The sequence below is a fragment of the Ursus arctos genome, unplaced genomic scaffold (genome assembly GCF_023065955.2).
Source record: "Ursus arctos isolate Adak ecotype North America unplaced genomic scaffold, UrsArc2.0 scaffold_26, whole genome shotgun sequence".
Taxonomy (NCBI): Eukaryota; Metazoa; Chordata; class Mammalia; order Carnivora; family Ursidae; genus Ursus; species Ursus arctos.
In genome coordinates, this window is record NW_026622941.1 from 34,662,461 (window position 1) to 34,683,049 (window position 20,589).

The window sequence follows — 20,589 nt, forward strand, 5'->3', positions numbered from 1 at the left end:
AGAGTGCATGCTCATTTTTTGATTTGATTATTTTATTCTCAATCTATTGTTACTCAGAGTATTGTATCAACTATAAAGACTGAAAGCTGCTAGCAGAGAAAGAAAATTTGCAAATTTACAAGGTAAAACATTATTTCAAGTCAAAGGAAAAATCATGCAATCTATGGTGATGCAAAGGATTTTTCTGACACCTGCTTAGTGCCACGCCCGCTGACATAACACCGACAACACCTGACAGTGGCTTATTTGCTCGTCTGTCTTTACCCCACTTCCTTTGTACCATGAGCTCCACGAAGGAAGACAAGACCCTATCTTAAGTCATTCTTTTCTTCCACACACTTGGACAATGTTAGTTTTGCAGATGAAAGAGCCAGTTCTCCCACATGGAAAATAAGAACAATATGTCACATTCCATCCGCTGGTGTCCCCACTCCCAAAGGTTCCATGTGGAGCCTCCTTCGTACCACTGGAGCAACATCACTCCATCCTGCTTCCACAGACATGCGTCATAAATAGACCCTCTTCTTTGGTCTCTCTGCCATAACTCCACGTGAACACACACACACACACACACACACACACACACACACCATTTTCTCTAAGATTCCTGAATCACACAGGAATTAACTAGTTTGGGCTCTGATTTCTCCCCACTGGGCCTGAACAGTCTCTCTGAAGCCCACCCAGCAGTGCATTTGATTCTAGAGTTTTGTCAAGTGGCTACTGCCTGCCGTGACCCATCGGTGGCTTGCTTACCCAGCTCCTGGCCAATGAGATGTGAGTGTGGTAGGAAAGAGTGACCGAGAGTTGGGTCCACCTCATTTTAAATGAACTATCCCAAACATACAGAAAATTATGATATAATGCATATCTGTATGTAATAATCACCAATCCTATTAAATCTCAGTATTTTGTCATATTTTCTTCAGATCTCTGTCCTTTTTAAAACATAGAATAGATATGGTTAAGCTCATCATGCCACCCACCTAGAACCTATCTTAAACCTCCACCCATGACATATATGAAGGTCAACACTAATCCACATTTGGTGCATATTATGCCTTTGGATAGCTTTGTACATTTACTAGAACTGAATGCATCTATAAACATTGTATAGTACGGACTTGCTTGTTTTATACAAATATATAGGTCTTATATTCTACATTGAATTCTACAACTTTTCTTTCAACATGATACGTTCGTGATTTATAGATGTTGATTTTGAGTTATCTCTATGTGCTCAGAAGTACATAAATAATTTAGAACCTAAAATGTACTCTTTATAATGTTTATGCATTCTGGAAGGAATACATTCATTGTAAATAACTATTTTTCCAAAATATTGCATATAACTTCAAAAGTATGTCTTGTTGCAAAACTGCCAAATTAAACTTCATGTTTGGACAAATGCTAGTAGACAAGCAATTATTTTGTAGGAAATTTCCCCAAGAATGAACAAGAAAGTTGACATATGATACTGAATGGCATACTCATTCCTTGCTTGGAGGTTTTTTGTTTTTTGTTTTTATTCAAGAGAGAGAGAGCATGAGCTGGAGGGAGGAGCAGAAGGAGAGAGAGGAGCAGACTCCCCTTTGACAGGGAGCCCCACAGGGAACTTGATCCCATGACCCTGAGATCATGACCTGAGCTGAAGACAGATGCTTAACCGACTGAGCCACCCAGGCACCACTCATTCCTTACTTGTACCAAGATTCTGGATAACTGCCAATATTCATCGGAATAATTTAGCAAAAAGAGTTTCCTTCAACAAAAATATTTTTTAAGCAAACAGAAATAAGAAACTAAATATATCCATGTATATTTACTATTAATATTTGGAGTGAAATACATTGACAATATTAATTTTAATTATTGAAATACTGCTTGATACTCAGAAAAATATAATTATCTTTCCTCAACTTGTGTGGAGTATATCTAGTATTATTTTTTTTTACAAGTAAGGAGTACACTGCTTAGATTTCCTAAATCTGCTGTAAAACTTATAACCACAAGAGAGTGCATTGAATGAAAAATCCATGGATTCACATTTTTGTTCTTAAATTTGTGATGCAATGGTAATAAAGAACCAAACATAAGAAGGAAGTGGTGGACAGAAGATAGAATATTGAATCAGCTGTTTTATATGTTCCATTAACACATTGTCTGAAAGCTTATAGTTGTTGATTTTCAACCAAAAGTATTTGTTAACTCGGCTTAGAAGTTCCCTTTGACTTGTAATATATTATTAGCATTGACAATAACAATAAAAGCTCCATCTTACTGAGCTTTTAATATATTCTGGACATTATATACAGTGTACATAGTATACAGTGTATTATACGTAGAAAGATAACATTATATAATAAATATTGCATAATTTTCTTGATAATTCAGTAAGAAAAGTTTGTGTGGGATTTTTTGGTTTGGTTTTTTATTTTGTTTGTTTTTTCTTTGTTGTTGTTGTAGTTGATGCTTCATTTTATGGTTTGGGAAATTGAAGTTTAGAAAGGTAAAGAAAGGGGAGCCTGGGTGGCTCAGTCAGTTGGGCATCTATCTGCCTTCAGCTCAGGTCATGATCCCAGGCCCTGCCTTGGGCTCCCTACTCAGCAAGGAGCCTGCTTCTCCCTCTCTTCCCTGCCTGTGCTCTCTCTTGCTATCTCTCTCTCTAACAAATAAATAAAATCTTTTTTTAAAAAAAAGGTGAAGAAAATTTTCCAAGATCCTCCAACTAATAAGTGGAAGATCCAAACCCAGACTATATAATTCTAAAGTAAGGTTGCCAAATTTAACAAATACAGATATAGGACAATCAGTTATTTTGAATTTCAGATAAACAATGATTTTTTTTTAGTATAAGTATGTCCCGTGCAAGATTAGGGACATATATATACTGACTACTTATAGTTTATCTGAATTCATATTTATCTAGGAATTCTGTGTTTTAACTGGCAACCCTATTCTAAAGCTGATTGAGAGTCTTTTTTTTTTTTTAAGATTTTATTTATTTATTTGACAGAGAGAGAGAGACAGCCAGCGAGAAAGGGAACACAAGCAGGGGGAGTGGGAGAGGAAGAAGCAGGCTCCCAGAAGAAAAGCCCGATGCGGGGGTCAATCCCAGGACTCCGGGATCACGCCCTGAGCCAAAGGCAGATGATTAATGACTGAGCCACCCAGGCGCTCCGCTGATTGAGAGTCTTAACCCTATTATTCAGACTCTCAAGAACTGGAAAGATTGCCCTGAAGAAGGAGACAGCCATTATTTTGCTTTTCTAGATAGGTGAAGTTGTAATTATCTAGTTGCCCCTTCAGCATTATCCAATAATTCAATGGTTCCCAAATTTTAATGGATGCAAACATCATCTAAGGTGCTTATGGTAAATACATATTCTCCACCAGAGTCTTCAGCTAAGCCTAGAAGTGTATATTTTTAACAAGCACTCCAGATGTTTCTGATGTAGGCAGTCTTTGGCCCGTTCTCTGAGGAAGGGTGAAATAGCTGGCCCACTCAAGAGAAAGGTAATGTCACTGGAAAATACACTAGGAAAAGTAAAAATCATTTTAGGAGCCATGTGGGTGAAGTCTGACTAAAGTTATTAGAAATGCAATCTGGAAAAACATAAGTTGAGAAAAGATCTGATTGACCTCCATGTTGTCATGACATCCAGAAGTCAATGATATTTTTTAAAATGGGGTAACCAATTATACCAATGCACATTTGATAGTCTACTCTTATTCTTCTGGACACTGATCATGGGAATTAAGGCTGATGTCCTTGAACATACCATAATACATCATATTTTAATATTTCCTTTCCTCTACTGCTTAGTAACTCCTTTTCACACAAAGCCTATTGAGGTTGGCCCATCTGAATGGTAGACACATTTCAATCGTTCTGATTTCCTTCCAGAGTCTTAATTACTTACTGATCTTTAGAATCATCATACAGATTAAGAAAATAAGAATCAATTTAAGTAAATCAGTGCAATTGAAAGTTTTTTTCTTTTTTCCTTTTTTTTAGAGAGAGTGGGGAGGGGCAGAGACAGAATCTCAAACAGGCTCCATGCCTAATGCGTAGCCAGATGTGGGGCTTGATCTCACAACCTTGAGATCATGACCTAAGATGAAATCAAGAGTTGGACACCTAACTGACTGAGCTACCCAGGTGCCCCAACTAGATGTTTTTCTGCTAAATGCTATAAAGAAGTTCAAATCCCAAGAAATCTTAGAAAGATATAATTAAATTACTTATTTAAATTACTTTGAGATTTCACCTCTCTACATTATTTCAATTGTTGCCTGTAGACATTTTAGTATCCACATTCTTAACCACTGTAATATACTTCCTCACCTTAAATGTACACATTAATCAAAAAAAATCATATTTCAATAATTGATAAAAATGAGGGCCAGAATTGGGGAAGCGGTGTTAAACATGGAGAAGGCAGAACAAACACTAAAGACATACTGATGGTAGAAATCAATAGAACTTGGTAATTAAATATGTGGGGTGAGTATAATATCAATTTTTCTCTATTATTGTCATTATGATCATTTTATTAGTAATTCTGCCTTGCTAAGTAGAATGGCATGCATCTTTTTGGTATCTATTAGACTGTGAAGGATTCATTTTCTTTTTTCATTAATTAGATGATGGCTGGTGATGGCTCTTCTTTTAAATATTCCCTCATAGCCACTGTCCCACTGCCCCTGATTTGCTGTTTTATCCTTCCTAGGAAGACCTGAATGCCACCAGCATACAATAGTTGTCCAAGACTTTCAAATGAATATTAATTTTATATGCTATCCAAATGATTTTCTCCAGTTGTGTATACTGAAAGACAATGTGAAGTACCTTTGAACCTGTAATAACTCTGAGCCACGGCTCCAGTAAACACTCGTGGTGACTCTCCAGAGATATTAGGTGTGAATTATTTCCCAACCGTATTAGACTCTGAAATCCTATTTTTCTGAGGATCCTGTCCTGGACCTGATATTCCATCAATACACATGTACACACATACTCACTTAGAACTACTTTACATAAAATAAAAACAAAACACAACAACAACAAAACAACACAAAGTACTTTATGTTAACCTGTTCTGAAGTAATGGTGGAAGAGAGGTTTCTCATTTCTCTTACATAACTTAAAGGAGGAGTATTGAGTAGCCATTTTCTTCCTCCACAAAGACATTGTTATATGTCATCCGCTTTTTCTAGATACCTGAGTTGCTGGGTAAATGGGATGGTGCTATTCTGTCCTTGCTAGGAATGATATATGCCCACCAGTGAAGAGCATGCGTAATCCCACCTACCTGGTGAATTCTGGGTCCTTTTCCTATCCACATGAGTTTTTTTAAAATAGGTTTATCAATTTCTTCAAAAATGCCTGTTAGGATTTTAAATAGGATTGCACCGAATCTACAGATTACTTTAAGGAAGATTGCTAAGTTAACAAAATTGAATCTTCCATTGCATAAAAATGGCCTTACATTTCATGAAACAATCCCTCCATTTATTAAGTCATCTTTATTTTATAAAGTTTATTTTTCAGTCTAGAGTTTCCATTTGGTTCTTTTAAGTTTTCTTTCTTTCTTTTTTTTTTTTTAACAGAATTTCCATTTCTCCATTGAGACTTTCATCCATTGAAAGCATGTTTTTTTTTCTTCTGCCTGTTTGTTTTTGCTGTTTTTTTACTTTATTGAAGACAGTTATATCACTTTTAAAAACCTTGTCCTATAGTTCTAACATGTAGTTCCTCTTCACCAGACTAATTTTTTCCCCTCCTGAGATTGTGTTTCTTTTTCTTGGTTTTGCATATTTTGGGTAATCTTGGATTGTATTCGGATTATAAATTTTAAGTTGTGGAGATTCTGGATTGCTTCTTCTGTTTTAGCAAGTAATTTTCTCCATTAGGCTTGAACTTCAAACTCTTCTGGATTTCTTGAATGGCCCCTCCATTCCAGTTTAGACATTCTGCCTTTAGCTAGGCTGCTCGGAGTCTACTTCATGCATGCAAGGTTCAGGGAGTCAGAAATTTGGGCAGACAGAACTTGGGGATCCCGTTTTTGGCTCTTACCTGTGTGGATCAGGTTTTGTGGATACATGCTTCTAATTCAGCTGGCCAGGTCTAGATCTTTCCATGTGGAGCCCCAACCCTTTCTATATCCCCTGTATGGCACTTAGTCCTGGATAAGAGCTATCAAGAGGGGAATTTACTTAAAGAGAGCTCCCTCTGTTCCTTCCTTTAAGGAGGATTCCCCATCAGGTCTGTCTTCTGTTCACCACCCAGTACCTTCAGGTAATTATTTTATGTGTTACTTCTAGATGTTATAATTACTTTCTATAGATTTCCTTTTTTTCTGGTAGAGTCTTAGCCCATCATTTCAAGAAATGGAACTCCCTACTTAAAAACTGATCTTCCAAACTACAAAGATATTATTGAATCTATGCATTCAACTTGGACTTATTTGAAATACTGTCTTATCCCAGTAGAAACAACTCCTTTAATTACTGGTGAGCCCAACCTGACTAGACACTCTCAATTATTCAGTGTTGGTCATTCATGAACATCTCGATTCCAGGAATTCTTTTCTTTTCCATTACACCGTAGTATTTCCTTTTCAGTATGGTTATTGACCTACAACACCAAATAGTAAAGTTGGAAGTAATCAACTCCTGGTCATTGCTTTCAACAAAAACAAATAGGAGAGAAATTGGCCAGTTTTGACTATAGTGAGATTTAAGGAATTCCACTGGACCTATTTTCCCACACTACCCTTGATCCTTGTTTCTGTTTGAGGTGTACAGTCTGCTCTCCCAAGTTGCCGCTTAAAATTAATTTTAATCTCTCTTTTTATTTGGTGGATTCACCAGATTACTCATGGCATATTTATATTCTCAACTTTTACTTCTTCCCAGTTGTATTTTTTCTCTATTTATCTCTATTTTCCATGTTTACTTCACTTTTAATGGACCACCCGCCAAGCCTGTAGCCTACCCCTGATAAAGCTTTTTAATTGAGCAGTCCTTGTATTCTTCTTTCATCCTCAAATCGGTATAGGTTTGTGGCAGAGACAGGTTACCAAAGCCTAAATTTCTTTCCTTCTTGACATCATCCATTTTCTCCCAACTAGCTTAGAGTAGTTCTTGAAATAGTGTAAATATTTGCTTAGGATTTCATCCTAATACTCCACTCAGTGAGACATCAGTGGTAAAAAACAAAACAAAACAAAACAAAAAACAGCAGGGACATGTCACAGGGAATTTTCTACATTCTACAACTTAATGACTGAAGGGAATCTTTATTTAATTAACATTTTATATCGGTCTTATTTCCGCTCATAAACAGCACTGAATTTCTCAGGGCCCTTATTTGCATTTTCCCTTTCCTTTACATTAATGATGTCTTGAATTCTTGGCTAGACCTCATCAGAAAAGTCATTTTCCCTTGAGTATGAGTAGCAAATGGAGTATGCCTCTTAGACATATTCTGCATTTCCCCAAAGCTTCAGAATAAAGCAGGTCACTGCCAGGGCCGTCATCAAGGGGTGTCCAAAATCCCATAGGTCTAGACATCTAATCAGAGAGGCCAGAGAAGACAAAAACCTGTCAATGATTATGTTTTTAAACGTTTTTGGGTTTTTTTTCTTTTTTTTACCTGTAGGTTAAAAGAAAGATAACTTGCAGTTCTATATGAATCGAAAATAGTTCTGCAGTTGTACTCCACGTGAGACACTGTTGAAGCACTTTACCAATATTAGCCCAAACGTGGTGGGTTCTATTATTATCCTCATTCCGTTAAAGTTCAAAAACTTATATAATTTCCTACACCTAGATTTGGCAGAGCTGGGGTTTGAATCCTGGTATTTGGCTTTAGAGGCTGTGTCCTCATACACTACACAACACTGCGCTATCTTTTTTGTGTCATTTAGGTCCTAATAGAGAAGAGCACTCGCCAAGAAGGGACTCAAATCTAACAATAAATGAAATAGAGATGCCAAGATAAAATAAGGTACTCAAAAAATCTTGGCATGTGTAGTTAAATGTAAATGAATGGTAATAAAGTGAAAGGAAACAGGTGATGTAAGTATCGGATTGCACCATATGAAATTGCCGTTTTTATATCTCGAAATGTGTGCATATCAACAATTTCAAATGGTTCAATCAAATGTTAAATCAGGATTCTTGACAATGATATTCAAAGGAAAAATCTAATATTAGTTTGGAATTAAAAAGATTAGCTGTTTTAGTACGATCTGGGAATTAGTAAGATGTGGCTGGGTGAGATGGCAGAAGTGAATTATTCTTAGAGATCTCCCCTGCCAACGAGGAGGCACGGGGAAGTAAAACCGTGCTCAGGTTTTAGCTTAGTGAGGAGACACACAGCTGGGAACAAGAATGCCTTAGTGTGGTAGGCACTGGGTTTGTATCTTATTTTTGCAGAAAAGGGGGAAAATATGTGTTTGATTACAAGCATCAAAAAAGGAAGGGTGTTTCTGAGGAACTGACCTTCACTGCAGGCATGCAGCCAGAGTCTGGAGAACAGGCGGGTCAGGAAGGGTGGTGGGTGTTCACGACCCCACCCTTTGCAAAGCCCGTTGGTAATGGCAAAAAGGAATTTCTCACACCTGGTCAGAGCCTCACTCTCTGTGGGTGGTATCATCCACAGCTGTACGTAATCTAAAGATGCTAGTGTCTTTTATGAGCTGCCTCTGGTGGAACACAACAATGTAAAAAAACTGTGACCTAAAGAAATTGCCCCACTTTGAACTCTAGGCAAAGTTGTAAACATTGCTGACATTTCTTGATGTGAATTTGATTGTATTTTCTAGCATTCTTTCTTAATTGGTTTTGACTGGACTGAGACATACTGATGACTACAGTATTCTTAATAATTACATCTACAACTTTCCAAAAGTCTTCAAGAAACTAGAGCACACTACTAAAACTGCTTGAGATAAAAATTTACATATGACTTTAATGCTTATGAACATGAACAGTTAGAAGATAATTTGAGGTAAAATCCAAAGAACTCTATTTGTCTCTAATGTCCATTTGATGTCCCTTATCTGTTGAACAGGACGCTGAGTTATCATACATACTATGCTTGTGTAGTATTCGGAGTGCCCTTGAAGAGCTGGAATTTCCTTCTTACTCTTTGTACAGAATTAGTATACTAATGGGAACAACAGACTTAGATCCAACTCCAGGATTATCGAAGAGGGAAATGGAGAATTAAAAAATAGGGACAACACTAATTTGAACACACTGTTTGATATGTCTATTCTAGCATGGTATACCAAATCTAGTGAAAAGAGAAGGAAGGGTATTAATAAACTCATATTAAAACAGAGTGAAAAAAGAAAGTTACTTGAATTGGAAGTAGTAATATGATTTAAGACTTTCTGGGAAAAGGGGACTGATTGAAATCATTTGAACCTGCTATAGCCTACATGTACATGAGGATGCTTGAAAAAGACAAAAAATATAAAGTATGCTAGAAAAATCATACCTACAGATGGGAGTCGTCAAGGGGTCAGTGATCAATTTCTACTAAAAATGGAGCAAGTTCAGAGAAGATAAATCATTCCATTAATGGCAATGATCAAATAGAGTTAACCCTTGAACAACGTGGGAGTTGGGGCACTGACCCCCAACACAGCCACAAATCTGGATATAACTTTTGACCAAAATCTTAACTCCTAATAGACTAATATTGACTGGAAGTCTTACTGAAAACAGAGGTAATTCACACATATTTTGTTGTTACATGTATCATATACTGTGTCCTTACAATAAAGTAAGCTAGAGAAAAAAATGTTAAGAAAATCATAAGAAAAACTATATTTATAGTACTGTACTGTATTATTGAAAAAAAAATCCAGAATTAAGTGGACCTGTGCAGTTCAAACCCATGCTGTTCAAGGGTCAACTGTACTTTGATAAGTTTAAGTGATAGATTACATCCTCCTCCTTATACTCTGGCTGTGATGTGAAAAATATTAAGGAAACAACCCAAAAAAGAAAGAAAGAAGAAAAAAGAGAAGATGAGGGCTGTTGAGTTGACACAGATGGAATTTTAGGTACTAGAATGGGTAGCAGCAGGTGACTGCAGACAAACTGAAGCCCTAATCTGCTGAGGAATGCTCCGGGTTTTTGGGAAATTGATCTTTGTTGTACCCAATATCTCAGTGAACATTCTGGAATGTGCTGGAATTGTTTACATTGGCCACTTGCTTCTCATGAGCAGGCCAGTCTTCTGAACAGGCAGATGTGAGGGAGATCAAGAAATAAAGACTTCCATGAGAATTGCAAAAGGAGCTTCTCTGTCTAGTAGAATCCTCATTCCTTGTTAGTGATATTCACATTCCGTATCCTTGGTCATTAAAAACATTTTGCATTTTCTCTGTTGGCATCTCTCCATCAATAACACCATCACCTCATTGTAGCAAACATGATAAAGTTTAACGACAAGTAGAGTAGATGCCAGAATTAAATTCTAAATTAGCAAGTGGAAAAAAATTTTTTAAATAGCAAAGTCAAATACACAGCAATATGAAGAGGACAAAAATAAAGTCATATACATTATTTGTGTTGGGGAGGACTCTGCTGTAGAGTCCTTCTAGCTGGACTTAGAATCAAATTGACATGAGAGAGATAAACGGGAGAAAATGAAATTTAATAGGCTGATGTTCGGGGAATCCACACAGACATGAGATTCCAAAGACAATGGAATATTGGGCTCTGGAGAGGGGCAGGGCCTGAGGATACAAAGGGGAGAAAGGGGAGAAAAGCCATTAGCAGGAAGGTGAAAGGAAGAACAAAGGTTTGGAAGAACAAAGGTTATCTTATTATGCACATAAGTCCCTTACATAGTGGGGAGTATCTTCCTGGTACAGGCTCTTCTTTCCCATGTAAATTTAAGCCTTGAGGAAGAGGCAGAGAGCTTTTCCTGCATTTGCTGGGTTTTTATTACTTTTAACTCAAAATAATCCTTGTGGGTGTCTCATCCTGCACCCCTTCAACTGAAAAACTGAAACTGATCAAGATTAATTTCTATCTTTATAGTTTTTAAACTGTACTGGTATCAATGAAAAATCAATTATTTTGCTACAAAGGAAGCCTAGATGAAATCAAAATGGAGATTTTACAGATCATAAATCATAAATGTACTGATCATAAATCAATAAGATACGAAAAGGTAATGGGGAAACTTAATTACATAGAACTCTCTGGAAATTAAGAATTATCTTTCTAAAGAAACTTTAAATCACAAGCTAAAAATTAAAATTTCAAAATTTTTAAAGAGATAACATTATACCAAAATATAGGGTATAGCTAAGGTAGGAATACTTTCAAATTTAAAGAAGTTACATGGTATAAAATTAGAAAAAGACCAACAAAATTAACCAAAAGAAAATACGTAAACAAAGTTAATAACAAAAGTTGGAAAAGCTAGAAAACAAAACGTTTAAGAAAGCATAGATATATCCAAATTGCATTATTTGAAAAGGCCAACAAGAAAATTCCTAGCAAGATTGATTAAAGGAAAAATACAGAAAGAAAAATGATATAAAGTTTAGAAATGAGGAGAATATATCATGCAGTTGGTAATACAAGAATTATTAAAGAATGCCATCTACAAATTATGATAGGTATTTTCAAGACCCAGAGGAAACTAATTTCTTTGCAAAATATAAAAATTTACCCGAGCAGGAGCAGAATGCTTATATAAACTGTTATAAGAGAAGGGATTTACAACGTGTGGTACATTCCTCACAGTACATACATCCGCACCCTGGTCATTGCGTATTTTTCACCTCTTGACTTTAGGCTTGGCAGTGAGACTTTCTTCAACCATGAATATGTGGGGGAAGGGAAAACATGGCACTCTGAGCGTAGCCCTTCAGAAGCTTCATTCAGGTGTTCCTGCTCTCTCTCTTTGCCCCTGACACAGCCACAAAAAGGATATGGCCTCGCTAGCCATGTCTCCAGGGAGGGTGCAAGGGACACGTGAGACAGAGGAGCCAGCCAAGCCCAGCAGAAACCAGTGATCTCCAGCACATGTGGAGATGAATAAGCAAGATCAACTGAGATAAGCAGAGCTGCCTCAGATGATGTGCAGACCTCTGAGAATAAAACGCTGCTGTTTAAATTTCAAAAATGTAGAGTTGGTGTGCTATGCAAGCATTACTGAGTAAAAGTGAACACATACCAATGCTATGAAAGTTCTTTCATCATAAAGGGCACAAATACAAGCTTTCACAGCTGATTTTCCCTAATCTTACATACAGATAATTTCAGGATAAATTGGATCTCTCCTAGACCATAGTAAAAGAACATAGAGCTTCTTAGTTCATTTTATCAAACCAGACACCTTAACACCAAAACGTCCTATAGTAACAAAGAAAGAGGGAAAAAGAAAGAGGCAGAGAGACAGAGAGATAGAGGAGAGGGGGCGGGAGGGAGGGACAGAGAGAGATAGAAAAAAGGGAGAGAGAGAAAAAACTATAGGCCAATTTCATTTTTTTAATACACAGCCCAATTTACAAATACAATATTAGTTTAAAAAATCTGATTAATAACTGAAAAAATTAACATATTACGACCAAGAATGGTTAAGGAGTGCAACAGTACAATTCTTTCTCTCTTCTCCTTCTGGCGTCACAATTCTATGTTTATTCAGCTGACTGAGGTTGTCCCATCTCTTCTCCTTCTGGCGTCACAATTCTATGTTTATTCAGCTGACTGAAGTTGTCCCACAGCTTTTGAATGCTCTGTTCTCTCGGTTTCCATCCTTTCTGTCTTTGTGTTTCAGTTTGGGCCGTATCTTTTAACCTGTCTTCAAGTTCACTCACTAATCTTTCCTTAGCTCGTTCAGTGTACAAATGGGCCCTGACAAGGGCATTCTCTCTTTCTGTAACTATCCCTGTTACTCCTAGCATTTCCATTTGATTTTATTTTGATAAATGTACCATGTGTACTTGAAAAACAATGTGATTATGTTTTATATGTGTGCTAATTCGATCTTCTGTACTTTCTATATTCAACTGAGAAAGGTGAGTTAAAGTCTCCCATAAGATTGCAAGTTCATGTTATTCGCATTTTGAAACTACGCTATTGGGTGCATACAGATTTATGATTGTGGTCTCTTTCTGCTGGAAGCTCTCATTATGAAGTGTTCCTCTCAATCTCTAATAATGCTTTGTGCCTTCAAGTCTACATTTTCTCTGTAAGTATGGACACACCAACTTTATCTTGGTGATTATCTGTATGATACTGTTTTTTTCCCATGATTTTCTTCCTGAGCTTTTTTTGTGTACTTCTATTTAAGAGGTCTCTTGTAAGTTGCCTGTAATTATCTTTTGGTTCTTTATCCAGTCTAACAGTCTCATTCTTTCTTTTTTTTTTTTTTAATGTAATCTCTACATCCAATGTGGGGCTTCACTTCATGACCCTGAGATCAAGCGTCTCATGGTTTATTAACCGAGCCAGCCAGGCACCCCATGACAATCTTATTCTTTTACTCAAACTATTTAGTCCTTTTGCTGGTGGACACATAGATGTTCGGGAAAGGCCTTGTTGCCCTGCTGCAGGGAGCATTATCGGCAGATAGCCTCCTGCTGTCAGCTCCTTCAGTGTCAGCCTCAGGGGCAGAGAAGCACTTCACCCAGGTCCTTCTACTCTTTCTAATGCCACATGCGTCTGGTGATTGAGCAACTTCTAAAGGCCCTGGCCATTTCAGTCCAACACCAGACAACCCTGCGGGCAATAGCCGCTCCAGAGCCCCCTGCCAGTTGGTAGAGAATTTGTTGGGCCTGAATTTCAGTCATCCTCTCCCCTTGCCCTATTCACCTACCTCTTGAGTCTCCCCTGTTCCTAAACCATGGCCTATGATCGAAGCTTGACAGATCTCTGTCACCTCAACCCTGTCTGTTGGAGATCCAGCTCTGCTCTTCAGACTTTCTAATCTCTGTGCAAAGCAGCTCAAATATGTCAAATTTCTTGACAGGGGGTCCTGTGGAATGCTTTGAGATAGGTCTGTGTTTCCTAACCACTTCAACACAGTTATTCTGCCTATAAAGCCTGCAGGTCTAACTCCTGGCCTTCTGCACATAGCAGAATTCTGCAAATATGTGGCGGGGGAGGGGGGAACAATGAATTTGAGACATCACACCAGACCCCTTAACAAGTACAAGCTTTGCTGATTTCTATTCCCCAAGCAGAGACTCTTTCTGCTTAGGTAAGCCCAAAGTTGGCCTATGCCCACACTCAGAATCAGCAAAATCCCCAAGCAGGAAAAAAAGAAAACAGTGAAGGATCATCAGCTCACCTCAGGAAGGTTCTTTCTCTTTGGAATTTCAGTTGTTCTAATAATCTGTACTTACACAGCTGTCTGATGACTTTAAAAATAAGATTTTAAAAAAATTATGCAACTTCTCTAGTTGTTACAGTGGGAGTATCGGTTTGCTGTGACCTCCCACATCCTACCGGAAGTGCAAGTCCCAGTAGCTGATAAATATTAATATTAGTATTTCCCTTCTTGATCCATTCCACTGCCAAGTCCCATTGATTCTGTTTTCCCAAGGCAGTTTGAATCTTGTCCTTTTTCTTTCTGTGGCCACCACTTTAGTTTGGTCATTCCCGGATGGTTACCCATGACACCAGGTTCTCCTGCGCACCTCTCTAGACTCCTCTGTAGACTCAGCATTGTTAAACACAGATCTAATGATTTTGATTTCCAGCTAGAATTTTGCCCCATGATCTCTCTTGTTTTATGATTCCTATTGCTCATGGTTCACTCAACCCAGACTAGTTAGGGTTCCATTACCAAGCTCCACAAACTGCCACTATTTGCCCTTGGCCGTGTTACTCTCTCTACTCAACAAGTATATTTAATCATTTTCCCACTACACATATGCTTATAGAAATCCTCCCCATGATTCAAGTCACTGTTAAATGCTGCCTCCCCCATGAAATCTTCATTTATGTGCCAACAAGTTCTTCTGATTTTGCCTTCCTTTAAATCTTCCTTTTATCTAGTTTTAACTTGTCTTCTGGTGTTTACTAAATCTATCCTACCTTATATTTGTGTATCTCCACTACTAAAACGTACAATTTCAAGGTCAGGGACATATTTGTACTATGTGGTCTAAAATACATATTATATAAGCACATTTTGCACAACGAAGAATAACTAGCATTTGTAAAGGAACAAGAGAGTCACATGGGTGATCAAAAATAAGTTGGTATCTAATTGTATAGAGAGATTTTCTGATGTGGGACCCCATTCTCCCCTTTTTTCACTTTGTTTTTCACCGTATCTTTGCGGTATTCGGTGTGGGACGTATTCAGATTACCTGCAATGGGTACTTGGACCAAGGTAAACCTGCTCGACTTTTCTCCTTCAGCTTGATCACCTTTAAGCCATTGTTATAGAGAAGCAAGCTTTGGAACAAGTACAAAATATTGCTCTAAGCAGCATAATATGTTTGTCTTAATTTAAAAGTCAAAGTTTAAAAATTCAGTATTTGTCTGCAAAGTGCTTTCAGCACCTCCGAGGAGTAACATAATCCAAATACGAAGTACCATTATGTTGTTATCTTCAGCTTCCCAGTTTATGAGGTCATGCCTATTACTCATGAAGTTGGATACTTCACATTTCTACAAATCCTTCCCAGAAACAGTCCCACCCTACATAAAACTGCTCAAAGTGAAGATCCTTAGTTTTAAAGTAAAAATAAATAAATGATGAAACTGGGTAAAATGATCTGTTAAACTCCCTTGGAACAAAGGCACATCAATGAGAAACTTTATAAATGAAGCAGAGAAACACTTACTTGTGCATCAGCTAAACTCCTTTGTCTATCGCCTGCAGAGTATCAACTGTCATGTTCTGTAAAACCGTGAGTTATGAGTTGCCAACAAGCGCTTATCATTGCCCGTCATCAGCCTACGTGGACTTGGACTTGGGGAAAATAAGCACAAGGGTCTCAAGCTTGAAATGATTAATAACATAGTTGAGAGAGATCACAAAAGGAGAGTTCTTTCCTATCATTGCATACTCCGGTATAAGCTATTTTGGTTGTGTCTACATAAGAAAAAATAAAACTACCTAATTTGGTAACTTGGTTTAAAAATAGACAAATTAATAGATAATAGAAGCTGTGCAACCTATATTTAATAATATAAATCATGTAAATAAAACAAGATATATGTTCCATAATTTACATAATTTTAAACAAAGTGCCTTTATCTCTAAACTCCAGGATTAAGTTGAAAAGCAGCTGAGGGTGAGCAGAAGGGTCAAGAGTTTGGACTTTGAAACAGGACTGCCTAGGTTCAAATTCCCAGCACAATAATTAGCTATGCAGCCTTCATCAAGTTAATTAAAATCAAGGCTCCTATATACTGCTTACCTTGATTGGGGTGTTGGCTACTGGCTGTACACATTTATTAAAACCCATTTAACTGAACACTTAAGATCTGTGGATTTTATCTTATATAAATTTTATCTCAATAAAAAAGAAAAAAGTTAAACTCAGCATTCCTGTAGGAAGGGAAAAATCACAGCAGTTATGACATATGTTTGTTGTATAGATTAAACAAGATAATGTATATAAAATGTCCCAGAAATCGTAACTAGGATCATTTGAATAAGTGATCGAAATTTTGCAAGGCAAACATTTTTTTCCCCTTTAAACTAATGAGGAAAGAGTCTCAGAAATGTGCACTACCTTGTCAAAGATTTGAAGCTGAGCTTTAAATCCTGATCTGTTAAATGCCAAATTTTCTCCAGTCTAAAAGAATATTAATATGGACTTTTTAAAGGAAGTTCAGCTGGAATGAATGAATAGTTTAGTGCAGATCCTGGTCTTTCCCTGTAGCTTAACCCTGGGAAAAGAGCTCAAATGATTCAAATGTTTTAGTTAGAAATATTCTGTTCACAGAAAATTCAAATTTGAAAGTTTGCAATTGAAAACCTTATAATAGGGCACAATAGGGAGGGATGGCAACATTATGGAAGATGGAACCTTCCATCTTGCTTTCTGTTAGCTGCTAAGGGAATATTTTGTTGTTTCCAATATGTTTAGACTGGTAATTTTCAGACTGACAGACTAATGGACGATACTACAAAACAGAGAAAGACACTTTATGGATGTCTTCCTTCAGCATGCGGTGAAATACACAGAAACACGGAATTGGCCGCAAACGTGTTGCTTATATGGTTTGAATAAAAAGAAAACCTTCATGAACTATATGGTTTGTCTACGTGAACCTATTTCCAAATGATACTTTGTAGGTTATGAAATATTCACCTAAATTATTCCCATATAAAACGTATCTGTAAAAATTGTTCCACTTTCTGTTAAGTCACAGTTGAATTTAGTTCCACTTTTTAGCTCATCACCTTTTGCCATATGAATGTGATCTTGAGAATTAAATAACATTTTAAATTAATCAAATTGATTCTATGTAAGTGTTGTAAACTCATTCATATCTTACAATTCATTCTGATTTTTGAAATTCTGACATTTTAAAGAAATTATGTAAACAGTTTGACTATTCTTTTGAAACCTCATTTAAAATACTTAAACATCAGCATCTTCATATAAAAAAATCAATGTGTTTCTTGTATTCACTCATTAATATAGGCTGCAGTCACATTCAGAAAGAAAAAAAAAAAGCCTGCACTAAGTGTGGTTGGTGTACAAAGGCATCCTTAAGAACTTTCAACTTAGCAAAGGGAAATAGAATTTATGCTGAAGTGACTATAATAGAAATCAGTATTTAAGGACATTTAACCCAAGAGCAGTGGGAGCAAAGCAAAAAAGGTACTTCTGAAAGGGCAATTTATTCTACATAGAGAAAACTCAAATTTGAAAATATCATATTTAATAAAGTAAGGATATAGATTTGACAGAGGGTAATTCAGTGAGAGGTATTAAATAAGAAGAGACACAAGAACACAAGAGCAGAGACTCAAGAGTAGGAAAATAAACAGGAAGATTAATGGCAATTAGTCTACACAGTTCAGTTAGTAGAGAAGTGGGAGAGAAGTATTATGATGGTTGCAACCAGATTGTGAAGGTCTGCGAATGCTAAAATATACAGGCTGGACTTCTGTTTCCCAGTCTGTGAGACCCTGGCCTTATCTTTGTTCTATGTAGTGATTCTCAAAGTGTGGTCTAGGGAACCCTGGGGGCCTCCGTGAGACTTTAAAGAATCTACACATCAAAATTATTTTCATTAAAATACTACGACTTTAATAGCCATTGTCACTCTCATTGTCTCACAGGTTTACTGTGGAGTTTTCCACAAGGTGTGATATCACAAAAGATTGAATGCAGAAGCAGATATAAGAATCTAGGTGTCTTTTCTTAAGCCAGACATTAGAAGATTTATAAAAACATAAACACATGCCATTCTTCTCAATAACCACATTTTTGGAGAATATAGTTATTTTCCTAAAAACATTATTTATATTAACGTAATGGTTTATTATAGTTAGTTGACAATAAATATATTTTAAGTTGTCACTTCTACTCCTAAATATCTCTATATATTATATATTGATATAAAGCTCAGTAGATATAGACCCACCTAAACCAACGTTGCTTGGGGTCTTCACTAATTTCTAAGAGTTTAAAGAGATCAACCCAAACGGTATGGAGAACCATTGCTCTAATAGTAATTTGGCTTTGATATAGACTCAATCGTGACCCCTAGTGGATATATCCAGCAATTGTGGGATAAAAGGAATCTGATTCAATCACCAAAATAAAAGGACATCATTCGGAATTCCAGTGTCAATTCTTCCTGAGACTTCATTCAAACTCTTCTATCAGGGGTGCCAAATCCACTTTCAGCTAGACTGGCTAGGGCCAGGATTCCCAAGATATCCCTGGACTGGACCTTCAGGATCACCTGTGAAGCAGGCTACAGAGGAGGAATCTTGGGTCTGCCTGGGATTCCCAGTCACGTCTTGTGGTAGATCCCCTCTGTGTTCTATCGAGTTCCATATTGTTCTTATGAACACTGCTGCTTAAGGTTTTCGTTTTAGTAAATTTGTGGTGTACTTAAGTTTACAAAGAGGCATCATAAAATGGTCATTAAAACTCATATGATATCAGACATTTCCACTCAGAATCTCAGTTGCCACAGACTTAGGTGTTTTGCCACTAGTACGTAACTTGTCAGGCAAAAATTGAGAACCTTGAAGTTTATGGGGCTTGTTCAGGGAAAAACGAAGTACCTGTGCTTAGACCTTACTTAATTCATCAAACACCACTCTGCCCTCATGGAGCAGGGAAGTGTGGATTCAATCTGAATGTGAAAGGGCATCACCAGAGACTGTAAAACCTAGAATATTGACTATTGACCATTGACAGAAGTTGTTTATCAATTCCTGTTCTAGATCAGTGCTTTTTAAACTTCAACAAATTAATCTTCCAGGGATCTTGTTAAAATGCAGATTCGAGGGGCTCCCGGGTGGCTCAGTAGTTTAAGCACCAGACTGACTCTTGGCTTCGGCTCAGGTCGTGATCTCAGGGTCCTGAGATGGAACCCCAGATGGTCAGGCTCTGAGCTCAAGAGTCTGCTTGAAGAGTCTCTCCTTTGGCCCCTCCCACGTGCATGAACCCCCCCCCCCAAATAAATCTTTAAAAATATGCACAAAGTCAGTGGATCTGGGGTAAAGAATCTCATTTCTAATTAGCTCTCAGGAGATGCTGCTGGCTTACTGGCCACCACGGAAAGGGTGTGAAATGCAGAACCTCAGACCCCACGCAGTCCCACTAAATTGGAAGCTGCATTTCACCAGAATCCACAGATGATTTTCATGCTCATCAGTGATGACACCAGAAGCACTGGGGTAGATTTAAAAAAAAAAAAAAAGAGGATGGCTTTTGACTTCAGACAAAGCTGAATTGGGAATCTCTGTCTTCCTTACTGGGAATATCGGCATGCAATTCAAGGCCTCCAAACCTCCTTTTCCTCATCCTTAACGTGGGGACAAAAATACTTTCTCCGCCCACTCTATAACTGTTAGGAAAATCAAAAGAGACCACGGAAACAATTTATAAATAATAGCGAACATGTATTGAGGGTTTACTCCATGTAAGCCATTATGGTGAATACTTTACAAACAAAGAGAGGTTCTGAGAGGCAAAACACCTTGTTCAAATCCACACAACAAGCTAGAGAAGGGCAGAACTGGTACTCAGTCCCAGCCGGTAGGTGCTTGCTCCTACACGCCTGATAACCATAACTGTGCCACCTTAAGGGTCTTCCAGCCCTATTCAGCTACCTGTGTCAATGACTTCTCTTTTTTCACAAATACATTCCAAGACACGTCTCCTTGCATAAGTGAAAGAAATATATAATCTGGGCCACTAGGCAAAATGCTGCAAACTATAGTACACACACTTGACCTTCCCCAAAAGTCAAAAAGCAGTGGAGTAAATCAAAAGTTGTCCTAACCCATGTTCAAACAACTTTGCTTAATTAAGTTCAAGCTTCCAGAAAACCAGGAACGGTCAACTTTTATGATGACGAAATGACTTATTGAAGGAGATAGCAGCGTGC